Here is a 16,656-nt window from a genome sequence, read left to right on the forward strand (position 1 = left end):
AATCGGGCAGTAACCTTGGAAAAAGATCGTTTCTGGCGACAAATTGACAAGTAACTTGAAAACACAATAAAATTTCTAGATAAAGTTACATATAAGTGTCGTAACGATGTATTCAAACCATTTGTTAACCATATCCCTTTTCGAGTATAAAATGGTCCGCAAGTGAACTGATAATTATTTACATGAATTTAATGGTTTTGCTCGATAATGTATGGTTGTCGTCAATTTTTTATCTTTTCCCTGTGCCGGCTGTGTAACAAATTTAACGCCTATACAAAATATTTCACACAATGATGCAGGGGAAGCTCAGGACACCTTACATTTTCTTTGAATTTCAAAGTGTTTTAGTGGTTCTAGCACCAGACCATGCGAATCTCAAGATACAGCCTTCATTTGGTCTTCTTTGTACAATTTCATTTAATTTGTTGCTGCATACAAATAGCGAACACAGTTTGTTGTGTTTTATACTCCTTCATCGTTGGCTTTAACGATAAAACATTATTCTATAGTAAAACAATATGGCAAAACAATCAACAGTTTGTAACATTCTCCATGAACTTAACCATCTATGTTTGAATGTGAACGTAATTAACGTGTGTAATGAGATTTCTCTTTCTGAATCTGAAGTTCATGATTGTGAAAAGTATTATTTTTCATCACGAATTTCTCATCAAATTCATACATTTCTGGGTCAAAAGTCAGGTAAAACATGTGGTTTGAAATTTGGTTTATAAAGAACGCTAATAAAATCATTTGGGCATTGATCAAGCAGTTGCTTTTATGATTTTCAAGGCAGAAGATAAATGTTTGCATATATTTAAGTTTGATTATTCACTAATGCCTATGACCAACGTTCTCGATCACTTGGACTTCAATGGGAGCGATTGACATCAAAGCCGCCAACATTTTAAATATTACATTATTCCAATTACACAATGGTTTTTCCAGGTTATTGATCGCTGATGGATCAAAACACCCACGACATCCTTCAGATATTCTCCAGTATCCTTTCGGGATTTGCAACTCACTAGCATACCACAACTATGAACACTTTGTTAAAGTGTTAGCACCCGAACAGGGCCGTGTTTAAATAAGCGCATGATGTCACCGAACAAGTGACACCTTTCAATTTTATTAGTCTATAGTCATGATAGTAAGAATTCCAATGTTTTTGCATGAACGTAACTTTCAACAGCTGCACTCGATCCAACCGCGATAGTAGAATATCGCGTATTTTAAACATACAATATGAACGCACTAAACGAGGGATACAATGCTAACCAAACGAGTGAAAGGCCAATGGTTGGATTCACTTCGCGTTACTCACGCACAGTTGCATTACACGCGACGTACATTGCCGTGTACGCAAAAAATCGTCACTCCTAAAGCTGCGTTCATTCAATTGGAATTCCTGCTATAATCTTACTTCTTTCATGCAAAGAATATGGTTTCCATGCAATACAGCCGTCATGTTAAATCGACGGTAAGTGGATTAATGCTCAGCTACAGTTTTTGTGGAATTCTTCCCCTTTCAGCAATGTTGCAATACTTTCGTGTAGTGTCTGTGTAGCCTGAGTGAAAACGACAATAACAGCACTATATAACAATATTAAACAGCAACATATAAATAAGAAAACAAATTGACGGAACTCCAAAAATATTTTTTCATATCCCATTTTTCAGTATAAAATGGTCCACAAGTGAATCTTGATAATGTGGTAGGGATTTACCTTTCCGTTTAATATTTTGCTCGATAATGTATGGAATACCAAATTTGTATCTTTTCCCTATAAGCCTGAGTAATCAACCTAATAAATTTGTTTGTGGCCTATACAAAATGTAATTAGACCACAGGGTGATCAGGAAAATGCTAGCTCAACTAGAAAATATTTGTTTGAAATATTTTATAGTGCGATCAGCATGATCTTTCAAATTTCATATGCTAGTTTATTTTTTGAAAATGAAGTTTTCAGTTTCTCTATTTGGTGCTATCAAATGAGTATGAACCAGTTTTACCATTGTAAAAGAACTTCAGTATGATATAACTTTTCAAGAATATTAGGAATTATACGCATACACCTAAGTATACAATGAAAATGGTGAGAGAATGCCTGGGTATTCGTAGGTAACGACGATTTACAATATCTATATTGAGTTTATAGATTCAGAATAGCCTTCGAACGTGATTAAGTTATGAAATAGATAACAAATAGTTTACTAAGTGAAAAGTTTTTAACAGATCTCTTTTATGGTACTCAAATGATAATCAAAAATTTTTTGAGCATGATATAGCAAATAATATCAGATGGTTTGCCTACCCAGTAGATAAATGTTTGATTAATGAATGCCGTATATGGGTCGAATGGATAGTGTCCTGGGAGACCGCTTAAAGTTTTTGACCATTAATTTGCATTGGTAGGGACATTATTCCAATGTCATGTATTATATGTATTCGTAAGTAACATTTCAGTATTTGTAGGTAGAATTAGACTTTTGGTGGATATCGCAATCAAAAACTTCATTTTATTGCACTTTGAATCCTTCAGATTATTATGTGCGTTTATTGATAGTATCCTATCATGTATTAATAATGTCGGTTCACAAACATACCAAGTAAGAAACAAAGGCACATCAACTGGCTTTAATACTGTAAGTTAAATATAATTAATAGAGCTTGCAGAAACGAATAATAGAAGAAGTCAATTTACGTTTGAGCTAGATTAAATTTGAGCACCAATGTTTTTGCAGCTGCTAGTGACTCTAAACGCCCCCTGAATAACATATCCTGGACATTTGGACATTTGAGAAAAACTGCTAATTTGCATATATTCAAAATGGGTGCCATGCAGGGCTCAAATGTCTAGGGATGAATATGGATTCAAAAAACCCAACAATCGTTATTCATGGTATTGCCACCAATGCTTGGCGAAAACGTCAAATTTCAAACTTGGGTGAATCAATGGATTTAAAAAAAAAACCATCCACTTGTATTACTTTCATAAAATAGGATTAAACAAATGTACAGTTGACAAACCAAGTATATCCTTCTAATCTTCTTTGAATCTGATTTTCTTTCAAAGAGTCAGAATCGTCAAAATTTGGTACATATTGTCACCAAATATGGTATTCAGTGTTGCATGGTGGGCATGTATGTGAATTCGCAACTTTGGACATATGATTTGAAACAAAGAACAGGACTTTGTTATGTCTCAATATGGCATTAGCATGTTTGACGGTTTTTGCCCCAATTCTGATCCATATTCGCCCAATTTTGAAATTTGATTCCTGCATTAATTTGGTCATTTTGGAAAATATTTAAACGCAATTTTATTTAAAATTACTTGGTAGCTGAGATAAAGGTGTATTGCCTGCAGTATGCTTAACATCATTCACAATTTACTATTTCTCATTGTTGGAAATGGCACAGCTTTTAACATGTATTCGGAGGTAATCATATTTTTTCAGGGCCTCACCTTAAGGCCATTTGAATTTCTGTGCAGCTAAACCTCTTAATAAAGATGTACCAGTGCCTTGCATTTCAGTATTGACATATCAAAGCTTTATCAGTTTGCGCATTTATTAGGATTTCCATTTTTGGATGCAATCTAGACTAGTTGAAAAATTGTATTCATGTTAGGTATAAAAGTACCGTAACTAGGGTTTATCGGAGCAAGAAACATAATTATGCCCCACACACAATATGTATAATAATTGAACACCCCAATTTTGAATACACACCTTTGCGCAAATAAATTTAGACAAATGAAGGCCTACCATAATTTATTTTGGTTACTAGAAGTATGTTTTAAAAATAATATCGGTTTAAAATGGGTTTCAATTAGCATTTTGACTTTCATCTGTGTCTGGAATTGATGCAGAATTGGTCTTATTATATATGGGTGAAGCGTATGATCAAGTTGCGAATAAACCAATACCCCCGTAGTTATGCCAATTGATTAATACTTTTAATTATTGCCATGCATGCTTACACTTTTTAAGATTCGGATATGCTTGTTTGAAAGAATTTTACGGTACTGGAACATGAGAGCAATCAGACTCGAATAATTCAAACTTGGGTATGAGGGATGTCCTATCTGATATGTATAATTTTCATTTTAGAAATTCAGAAAATACAAATAGTTTGACCTATCTCAGAATATACAGTTCTCGAGTTATAGGCAGAATGCAATGTCAAATGTCTGATGTCTCCACCATTGTCCCGGAAAAAAATACAGCGCAAACGTTGATAATAGTCTCAATATTTATATGCATTTTAAACAAAAGATGAATTGTTATAATCTCAGGTGTTTTGTATAACTGGCATTCCATTTGGAATTGAAACAATTTTATCCAGGTATTATCAATTTTAAAATTTGATTAATGAACAAACGGTCATTTTGGAAAACCATACTATAATTGTCTTAAAATACTTAAAGTTTTAAAATATCAGAAGGACATTCCTCGTATCTTGACTGCAATTCGACATGTCTTGCTATACTCATTGCGCCCAGAAAAAATACATGATAACGTTGCTAATCCGAGCCTAAATTTACTATGCTTTTGATGAATGCTTTTATGTATATTCATTAAATGAAAAATTCAAAATTCAAAACTTAATAATCAAAGGTAGGTAAATGCTACAGAATGTTTTACTGCGGCAAAACACACAATCACGTTTCTTACAAGTATATAATTATTTTAACTTCCAATTAAATAGAGTCGCATGAACGACACATGCTATTGTTTCTCTCCGTTCGTCTCTGTAGAAAGACGACAAAGAAAAATATGGAAGAAAAGGAAAAGGAAGAACAGAAAGAATCGCATTTGATTGACCAATTTGTGTCATATCAATATTGTGTGGGGACTATATGTGGGTGGGTGTAATAAAACGTAATTTTGGTTATGAAAGGCAACGAAATAACCCTGTACTACAGAGCGAACAAACCTTTCTAGTATGATCGCCTCGGTTGGGTGGTTTTCTGCCAAACTGTCAGTTACACTGATCAAAAACCCTATACCATTTCTTAGCATATTCTCTGTTTGTAAAACCTGTCTGCCAATGACCCTACATAAGTTAACACATTTCACTCGCTTTGCCTTGAAATGTTTTTAGTCAAAATCAATCAATATAAAAAATGCTGATTTGACATACAATATAGAAAAACGCAAACTCTGGGCTTGTAAAGCAGAGGTTTCAATGGAAATACGTATTTTTGAATAATAACAGAGTACAATGTTACATGAAAGAATGGAATGAAAGAAAAATAGAAAAGAGCAAGACCCATGCTATAATACGCCGGTACTTACAATAGAATACATGAATAATAGCAACTGCTAGACCAAAATTAATCATTAAAACCTAAAAAAACCGTCTTTAGTTGATTTTGTTACTAACCTCTTTAACATGAGTCGGACAGAAAAGCAAACAATTTGGTTTAGCTGAAAATTAATGGGTTGACGTCAGAATTTTACATTTTAGTCCAATGTCATTGAACTTCATTTGCGACCAGTTAAGTAAGCATCAGATAATTTATTCTTGGCAGATAGAATTTCACAGGACCGTTTAGCACTTATCACATTTGCACTTGTAAAGGCTCACTCAGTCATTTAATTAGGCACTGCATGATCGAATCGGTGTTGAAATGAGCGAAATTGTGAGCTACACCTGTTCAATTTAAAATACACTTTGCTCGACCAAATAAAAAGCAATAATTTTCATTCTTCTAGTAAATATTAGAAGGAAGCCATTAATGCTTGAAACTATATTTTTCTCACGTAGTGAGTATTGCCCGGCTTGGACCCGACCCTACAGAACAGTACCTTAAAATATGGCTAGCATTTGAAAAGTTAAGAAGCGTGACACTCTAGATCAGAGAAGAGACTGGTTAATCATATCTCCGTCGCTTGCACAGAAACGTATACGTTAAGCTCTTTAAAAATGCGTACAGTGTGTGCAGTGTTAGTTGTGAAGAGACGTTGATTGTGTGTCCGAGAAATGAAACTATTGGAGCCAGTGATTGGCTCAGTTTTCTTATTGATTTAAAATTGCTGGTTCCTGTGTAATGTTTTTGAAAAACTGTATAAATGTATTGAAAAACACTAAATAAGCACGCAATGAATCATTTGATTAACATTGATATAATTTAGCTGAATTATTCGACTTGGGGTGTAGAAACATAATAAAGCAGTAGGTGGACGTCTTGGTCGAACGTTGCACTGGCGTAATAATTGTAACTTACCAGTCAAAAATCTTTACAAACAAGTGAGTTAAGTCCATTAGTTGCTACAACGAACGTAAACTTGGCTCAATAGGGACATTGACCTTTATATCCTTACAGGCCAAAATAGGTGTGAAAAAGTGATCCGTGATCTTTCTAAGTGAATGCTGGCTTAGAATTAGTAGAATTAATGTACAACCTGACTTGCATATTTTTTCATGAACCAACTAAATATATAAAAAAGGCAACTAGGATGTTTCAATTGCAACATTTAGTTTTTGGTGCCAAGAGGTTTTCATCTTTCAAGACTTGTGATTTACCACTTGAGTATAGAGTTCATGCAGTACATCATGGCTAGGTACATAGGACAGATGGAATAATTTATTAGTTCTGAGGAAGACTTGAAATCATAGTGCCGAACGTTTCAAGAAAACCAACAGCGCCGTGATTTATAGTGCGCTACGCACAACGCCTGACGTTGATCCACAAGCCTCAGCACATTTTATAGGCTGTCGCAGACCCAAGGCGAGGTCTTCTTGTTTTCTGTAGACAAGGGGCAGTCTTCAGTGAACGGCTCTTTTCAGAACCAACAAAACCTTTAACATTAGCAGATAGGATGGCGAGATCTGCATGTTCTCTGTTGACAAGGGCAGTCTATAGTGAACAGAGCCTCAGTAAGGGGCTATTCATCTTTCAAGACTTGTGATTTACCATCAGTAGGCAAGGGCGGTCTACATGTCTCATTCTTAGGTACTTTGTCCTGAAGAGTCAGAGCTAGTTCTGAGGAAGAAAGCTTGACAGTTCTAACTTGTCCGACGGCGAACCCGTTCAAAAAACCAATAATTATCACAATTTACTACTATAATAAAGAAGCGGCCTGAATTTAACCGTATGTGTAAAAAACACATTAAATTTGTAATACTTGATTCAGATTTTTCTGATAACAAAAAATATTTACGTTCTGTGCATTGAGAGTGTTGACAGTCCATTCTCTCAAAGCTGGCAATATTCATTCATGACATCACTGTAGTTTCTTGGTCAAATCTGCCTCGTTCGAAGGAACTTACAGCTTACATTTGTGACGTGTCATGTCAAAAGGAGACACTTTTGGGCAGGATCGTAAATGGAGAAATAGCCAAAACTCTGCCCGGGGTGCCTTTTTTCACAATTTGGGTTTGTTGAAGAATTTGTCAGATGTTATTAATGTTAAAAATATTGTCTGATAATTTCAGACCGGACTAACTGGCATCTTGTATTTTTTGAGACATTTTAAAACCCTATAATTATCACAATTTACTACTATAACTGGCACCCATTTTTGAGACATTTTCAAGATAATTCCTACTCTCAACATTGTTAATAATATTTTTAAAGGCCGATATCTCAATTTCCAATGTTATAATACCATAACTTACGAACTCAATATCTTCGCTTAGGAATACCCGATTTCATTGGTGCAAAACGGTGTTGTTGAGCAAAATATCCCTATATTGAAGATATGTAAAACCTCAAAATTGATAACCTGCCCAAAAGTGTCTCCTTTTGACATGACACGTCACATTTGTTTTTTTGCGGAATATCAATTTTAAATGACTTATTTTCTTAAAAAGGAGTCATTTTCGTTGTCCTATTAGCTTGCCAATGATATGATGTTGTACGAGCAATATATGTGTGACCTGATATATTTGGAAAATCAAATTCTTTAAAACTTATGCATAACATAAAATGTTGTCCCTTTCAAGCATTCATGTAAGAAGAACATGTAAATGTTCCTTGTAAATGTGACTAAGTCCTTAATGGAATTACTGACATTTATACAGCGTGATACTGGTAGTTTTTATTAATGATAACTATCATGATCCTGTAATAAACTGATATCAAATGAAAGATCTTATTTTTCTCATTAACATATTGAAATTAGGAGTTCCAAATCGGTGTATTTATCATCAAAAAAACGTTGAATTAGTCTCAAACGTGGTATGCCACATTTGAGACTAATTCTGCAGTTTTTAATGATTTTAGTTAATAAGAAAAATATGAGCTTTCACCTGATACCAAAATCTGCATTTTGATCGGGTAGAGTGGGGGGATGAGGTTGTCAATCAGGTTACCCACCTTTAAATGGCCTGAGCGATTATTAGCACTCGAAAGTACAGTTCATCAAGAACTTCTCAACTAGGCCTATACTTTATCTCTTGTATATATTTTACTGTCCACAAGTAATCCTACCTCAAAATTAATAATGTTACCTTCTTAATTTAACGAAAACACTTTTCTTTTTCAATATATCATTATTGTCACATGTAAATTTAAATCAATGTTGAACTGACTTGATCAGTTTCGACAACTTAGTGCCACTATAAGCTCAATATTTTGTTTTTACATAAAGAATACAGCTGATATTTTCACATCAAATAAGGTACTTCAACTCCTTCTTACAATTCACCACAATTATATATGCAAAGAAAATGTTAAATGTTCATCAAAGAAAATGTTAATGTTCACCATCTTAATGATAAAACATACTAGCTCGTATCTGTAATTACGTCTTTACTTTTTTGGTACTTATACTACAGCTATCAGGTGGTTGTTTGTGCACCTTTGAAGTATCATTACCACATGAATAAATATAAATTAAGTAGTTATTCTAACATTAATCTCCTACTTGCTGTACTTCACTTCCTACACGCGAGCTTGTCCTTTTTGAGGACCCTTCTTGTTATTTTAAATCCCTGTGTTAAACTTAGGTTTGAATTTTAGTCGTCTGGTGCAAGCGGTATTCGAAAAAACTATACTAGTGGCTCTTCGAGTCGGTATTAATAGCAATCTTATTCTCGCTCAGTGGCTCACTCGTGTAGTCGTTAAGTGCTATTTCTGAAATGAATTAATATCATCCAAATAATGTAATACACACCTTTATGCTGACTTTGAAATTGTTTGAACGTAGGGGTGATGTAACAGGATTAATTACCTTAGCAATAGATTAATACAATTTTTGAATAGATCGCCCTGCACTACACCGTTCATTCGGTACCTATGAATTTAACCAAAGATGGCAAAAGAAAATGCTTATCATTCGCATCTGTAAGATTAGTATCTTTGGAAAGAGCGGTATTGTATTCAATCTATGATTGTAGACATACACAGGTGAGGAGTGTAACCAATCAATAATGAATTGATGAATCATGGAATATTACTAATTACTTACTAATCTGCCAAATTAATAAATAAGACAGGAAGTAAACAAATAAATAAATAAGAATAAATAAATAAATAAACAAATAAATAAATAAATAAATAAATAAATAAATAAATAAATAAATAAATAAATAAATAAATAAATAATGCACAATGCAGTTAGTTTTTCAGTTACAAAATTCCAAACATTCCATTATTTATAATTTTCTGTTATACACGCAAAGGAACTGTGCTTTTAATATCCGCACCTAATCAAAATGGGTCTTTCACTCAATGGTCAAACTACTGTGGCCCCTGTAGGATTATGTATTGACCAGGTCCTAAACAACTCAGTCGTAAACTGGATGCTTTATAACAGATGACATTTACCAATCAGGTGTATATCAGCACCCTCATACCATCTTAGGGGCTGGGTTTCCCACTGGATGTTTTCAACATCGTTTGGGTGCTCCATGTGTTTTCCTGCTTATACTAGTTCTTCCTCCTTCTCAGCATCCAGTTGTCTAGGGCTAAATATTTAGTTTTAGTCTTCAGCTTCGTTTGCATGGTAGGACAGAATACCTGTTTCAGGTACTTTGTAGGGTGAGACACCTGAGTCTGGAAAAATCGAGACTTCACCGATGCCGCTGAGGGGTACATACACCCAGATCTCTCGGCAGACGACCAGGTGATATCCCCATATGATTTAGTATGGGTGGCAACTGAGACCAAATGCTGAAACCTTTCTTTATATCCTCTATGACAGAATCTGGCGATCTGTCTGTATTCAGCCATTGACAAGAAATATGAGTTTACATTTAAAGCACCAAAGGAATTAAAGCCCCGTGCTATGAAGTCTGGACCATCTAAGTCACCGTTAGACTATGCTAACATCAAGTGCGGTTTGATCTCAAAGCCAGTTGATACCATCCTGGACGGACCAAACCTGATCAGATTTGGGTCAAAAACGTCCCACAAATTTAAAACAAACATAAACATTCCAAAATAAATACATATTCAACATCAGAACTCCAACCACTACAAAAAAGAAGAACTTGCTCATGAAGCCGCACATTATGGCATTGACATCATATGTCTGCAGGAACACCGGATTTGTCACAATGACTCCCTCTTGCAGGAAGATCTGAATGGATACAGATTAGTCACCTCTTCAGCATGGAAAATAAAGGAATGCTAGAATACAGGTAGTAGGCTTCTTAATCTCAAAGAGCCATCAATTCTCTGCATGTCCATTATTAGTCATAATGAACGGATTATGGAAATTTTCTGCTGGGCAATCCAACATCCACAGTTCTCTGCTGCTACAGTCCACATGACGAACAACCTGAAGAAGCTGTTATCTCCTTCTATAACAGAACTCTCTTCTACCCTAAAGAAACCAATAGAAATGGCAACCACATGAAAGACTTCCTGCAGGAACATAACCTCATAGCCACAAACACAAGATTGGAAAAACTGCATCAACAGATTATGGACACATAGTCCTATATGCCAAAGATTTGTCTTTGGCATGTCCTGGTTTGAAAATCACCAAAAATGACTTTGTCCTGGTAAGAAAGAAGTGGATCAACTCAATCAAGAATTCACGTGCATAAGCTCCTTCGAGGGTGTGAACTCGGACCATAGGATTGTTTAAAACAAATGTCAAATCAGCATTACCGGAAATAGAACTTCCACCCGGCGGAAAGACCCAATGAAACGTATTGATTTGGAAGAAGGTTACCAGTCGCACCATCCTGGGTGAGCAGTTTGTGGTAGCTTTCTATAACCGCTTCAGTATAATCTCTACACGATGAAATACAAGAACCCAATATAGCACCATATGATACCTTAGTTGTAGCTAATGAGGAAGTTGCACTGGTATGCTGCCCCTAAAAATCAAAGCAGTCCTACAACATTGCTGCATCAGACAAAGTCACTGAGGCAAGAGATGTCTTAAAGAGTGCATCTATCAAACACAATGCTAGTTCCCTGTAGGATGCATCACAAAAGCTCCTCGAATCGGTCAAAGTTACTGCTTTATAAAGCAGATCACAGAAATCAGTCCTCCATTCAACAAGGTCAGAGGAACGGTTTGCTGAATAGCAGGACATCATAGAAAGAGATATACCTCATGTAAGTACCAATCACAATACAAGTTTGATAACAATGCAGCTTTGGAACTCCTCCTTGGTATAAATCTGCTCATATTAATTGTCAATAAATATCAAACCAGCGTCGTGACAACTGGTTTTTACACTTTTCCAATTATGAGAATTACCAGAGCAAGACGTAAACCTTGAAGATACGTTCTTTACCACCAAAGTCTCTGACGATCTATAACTGGTCCAGTTATATGGAGGAACTGCAAAAATCTGAAGTATGCTCAACAAAGAAAAACACCTGGTCCTGACAAATATCAGAAAAAATTGTTTGGAAAAAAACTCTTCCATCAGCAAATTTCTAATGAAACCATGGGAACTAAGCCAAAAGCCCTGTCAGATCCACAATTATACCTCTCCCATAAGAAAGGGGATCTTCACAACCATCAAATTATAGAGGTATCACACTGTCAGAACTTTCTGCCATGCTGTATAACACACATTGCTCAACAGCTGATTTCAGTCTCTCAATCTAGATCCTATTCTCAGACGTAAGCCAAAATGGTTGTTCGCAATTTGATCGAAAACGTCCTCATAATTCCATTAGGGTTCAATGCTCAATATTGCTATTCACTTCTCCAATCAATCAAGAGCATCTCAAAAAAGCAGGCTATTGTGTTTGTTGACTTCTCAAAAGCTTTCGACAATGTTAACTGGAAGGCCATGCTGCATATTCTTCGTAATTATGGGATCTCAGAGATTGTGAATTCTATTGCAATAATGTATGATAATCCTTGACGTTTAGTCAAACAGGTGATGGTCTTTTTCTGAAGAGTTTTTCTTTCTTCTGCTGGAATCCTGCAGGGCGACACCTTGGCCCCTTACCTTTTTGTGATAGTGGTAGACTATCTCCTCAGATAGTCGATAGACACTGACAAGTCCAAAGGGATTGACATCATGCCCAATAAGACGAGCAGAGAGAAGAACAAGTATTTAACCGATCTTGACTACGCAGACGACATCACTTTAACAGCTACGTTATCATCAAGATGCCCAAGATCTTCTGTCAGATTTAGAAGGGTCTTCCGTCAAAAGGGTCCTCTGGTATCAATTCCAAGAAACAGAATATATTTATTTATTAATGGAGATAAGAACCCAACTCCAATCCTTTCTCGGATGGCACACAACTCAAGGAGGTGTACCCGGACTTTAAATATCTTGGTTCATTTGTTGCCGACAGCAAGAAAGACTTTCTGACTCGCAAAGCTCAAGCATGGAAAGCTTGCAACAAACTGCACACCATCTGGCAGTCCAACATATCAAGAAATACCAAGCTTGCCTTCTTTAGAGCCTGCATAGAGAGTATCCTCTTATATGGAAGTGAGACCTGGACAATGAAGAAAGATCTTCAGGACCGTCTTGATGGTACCTACACCCGGCTGTTGTTGAGGGTTCGAAATATATCCTGGCGTGAACATAAAACCAAAGCAGAGATCTATGATGGTGTTCCACAGGTGTCCTCCATCGTTGCTCAACGGCGAACCAGATTTGCAGGCCACTGCTACCGTGCAAAAGACCAAATAATTTCAGATGTCATCTTCTAGAGGAAGAAGACCATTCAACTACACCGTGGCAAGGACGTCAATCACATAGCAAATGATGCCATGTGCACCCATGCATTGACATTAGCCAAAGTCCATTCGTTTTCACATATTCTGTGGACGTCAATCAAGAAATTAATGACCTCCCAAATCTGATGGCTGATAGAGATTCCTGGAAAAGAATTGTAAACTCTTTCTCGGATGCGTCCGCAAGATAGATAGTATATCAAGGTCAGTCATTGACCGGCTTGCTGAATAGGACCAGGGTTTATACAAAGAGATACCTCATGTAGGTGCCAATCAGAGCATAGGTTTGATAACAGTTTGGTATAAATCTCAAAATAATGGTCAATCAACGTATACAAACCACTCGCCAGTCGTGCCCTTTTTATGAGATTTGATACGGCGTCGAAGACTACAGCTGTTCCGAACTCAGTCAGGAACCCTGTTCTAACGAAAATTGTGATGTTTTTTCAATGAATTCAAAGTAATTATATCGTCAAGTGATACGATATCCGGTAATGACCAAAAATATAACCTAGTAAATCACCAAATGAATTATGCGTAGGCTGTTGTAAATAATAACAACAATGTACATTTTAGGACAATAACGTGGTGGCAAAATGTCACGTGAACAATCAAGGTCAAAGGTTATGCCCAAAGATTTGTCTTTGGCATGTCGCTTTTTTTTTATATTTTCAAAATATTAAATTAGGGAAAAACATCCCAAAATTTAAAACAAACATAAACATTCCAAAATAAATACATATTCGAACGGCGGTGCAGCCACTACCTGCCGCTGTAATTTGGGGTAACTCGTCGCTTCCCTCTCCCGTTACCTGTACTTTATATAACTTAGTATTATAAACAAATAAATAAATAGGTATAAATAAATAAATAATGTAGAATACAGTTAGTATATTAGTTACAAATTCAAACATTCTCTAATCCGTGCCTAATCATAATAATGGGTCTTTCGCTCCATTGTCAAACTATTGTGTTCCCTGTAGGATTAGCGTACATTTAAATCAATGTAACCCAAGATTTCAAAGTTGCAGTTAATTGTATTGATTTTATATTCAGTATAATGGAAGGAAATCTGTGTAATGATATCTGAGAAATAATTATGTAATTGTATTGTAAAAATTTTCATGTAAGTGCAACTTTCAAATATGGACCTCACTACATTAAATTGACCAGTGTTTTATTGTTTTCTGGGTTATCGTATCAAATGAGATGCCAAAATACGCATAAATAAATTCTGTTTCCAACGCATTTTACAGATTTGTATGATACAATAGCCCATTACTGAAAAATGGCCATTATTTAAGTTCCTTTTTTGAGATGTTTATAACAGATCACAGTACCCAATCAATCATACAACAAGGTCAGTCATTGGCCGGTTTGCTGAATAGCAGGACATTATAGAAAGAGATATACCCCTCATGCTCCTTTTTGCCAATCACAACACAAGTTTGATAACAGTTGGTATATCCTTGGTATAAATCAAATTAATTGTCAATAAACGTATCCAAACCAACTTTTTTTTTCTCTTTATATATGAGATATTGATACGGCACCGTATATAAAATTAGTAAATCACCAAAGCGAATTATAACGTAGTTATGTGAAAATTAACTGTATTAAGGTGAGTACTAACAAATTAACTGTGCTCCCATTTGTCTATGGCATGTCGCTTTTTTGAAATGTCAGCAAAAATATAAAATTTAGGAAAAAAAAACGTCCCAAAATCTAAAACAAACATGAGTCTTCTAAAATAAAATACATATTCGCAGATACGGCGGCCCAGTCACTACCTGCCGCTGTGATTTTAAGGTCGCGTAATGTGTATCGTCGCTTCCCTCTCCAGTTCCCCTGTACTTTAGTTTATTCATTACACTAGGCCTTAAATTATACAATATATATTGTTTGTCATCATGCAGGAATTTTCATGATCATTTACCACTTTATATTCCCAGCTGTATTTCCTCCTTGCAATAAATGTCTTTGACAATAAAATTATCTTCAATATCAATAATTATGCATTCAACAGCTTCATCTTAATCCATTATGAATCCATGCTCATTACTGTACCGTATTGTTTACGCAAGTTTCAACGAAATCGAAACGAAACGCGTAGGGTAAAATTCGTCTTTTGGAACCTGTGAGCGTATACACCAGGAGGATCATGGTGCCTACTGCATAAGGGCAATATGGGGTTGATCTGAGTCAAAACAATGCTGGACGCCATGCAGGTAGATTTTAACCCTGATATTTTCCATGGATTTTATACTTCCCCAGTATAGTTCCTCCTGTCAAAATTATTTTGCATAAAATTATCTTCAATATCAATATTACAAAATTCAACAGCCATACATCTTGATCCGTAATGAACCATGCTATTACTGTACTGTATACGTTTACGCAAGTTTCAACGAAATCGAAACGAAACGCGTAGGGGTAAAATTCGTCTTGCCTGGAACCTGTGAGCGTATACACCAGGAGGATCATGGTGCCTACTGCATAAGGGCAATGTGGGGTTGATCGAGTCAAAACAATGCTGGACTTAAAAATACATATTACTAACGCATATTCCATGGATTTTATACTACAGAACAGTCAGGCTGGACCTCTGTCAGCATTGGTAATTTATTTAGACTGCTATTTAAAACGTGGTTTTACTACATTTCGTCTTTGGTAGACACTATGGCGCACTTATTTAGATAACGGCATAATTAAAATCTATCATTTGTATTTAAAATAATATTATTCAGCTGTAATGAAAACAATCACATCTCTCGTGTTCATTTGCCACGACTTTGTATTAGCTAGTTATGTATTTGCACTCACTATTATTCAATTACTTCTCTTTACTCTTTTCTTACACATTAAAGGCCCATTCGGTGATCCCGGCGCAAACTGTAAAAAAATATAAATTGTTTATAAAATACTTAAAAGTAAAGGATAAAAAAGGAAGAAAACGGCAGAATGGTAAAGTTGAAGCCCCATTCAAATACATGTAGCTAATTTATATACTGTTAGTATATAAATGACAGATTCATGTAAATGCCTTATTTTGTCTTAAATACATGGCTTTCGGCTAAACCACTAGCAGACTGTCTTAGCACATCTATTAAAAATCTGAATTTTGATGATTTTTACAATAGTCCGGATGAGCAATTCACTGAATGGGCCTTTAATTGAATAGACACAAGTGGCTTGAGCAAATAAACACTTGTGTAGTGTTGCTGAAGCTGGTGTGGAAATGCTCCAGCTCCCCGCTTAATTTTCTAAGTGCCACTGTGCGTCGTTTGATTTGAGTTTAATTTTTCTTTGTCTAACGTCTTTTAATTCGTATAACTCAAACCTATGAAAGAAAATTACAGTTTCGATGTAAAGCATATTCTCGCATTAAAATTTAAGCCTATTTTGAATAAGCAATATCCTAATACGTTTCTGATTGTGAAACAAAATAAGTAAGTAGCGCATAGAATTCGTAACACAGACATGCATATCATCATTCCTTATATAGTTTACATATTCTTCATAAGTAGGCTA

General features: G+C 35.5%; 1 protein-coding gene across 1 annotated transcript in view; it reads right to left on the reverse strand.

Moving 5' to 3' along the window:
- Nucleotides 1-16,656, reverse strand: part of LOC140162825 (rhodopsin, GQ-coupled-like) — a 52,199-nt gene that overhangs the window by 22,249 nt on the left and 13,294 nt on the right. The window lies entirely within an intron of this gene.

Source organism: Amphiura filiformis, chromosome 1 (genome assembly GCF_039555335.1).
Source record: "Amphiura filiformis chromosome 1, Afil_fr2py, whole genome shotgun sequence".
Taxonomy (NCBI): domain Eukaryota; kingdom Metazoa; phylum Echinodermata; class Ophiuroidea; order Amphilepidida; family Amphiuridae; genus Amphiura; species Amphiura filiformis.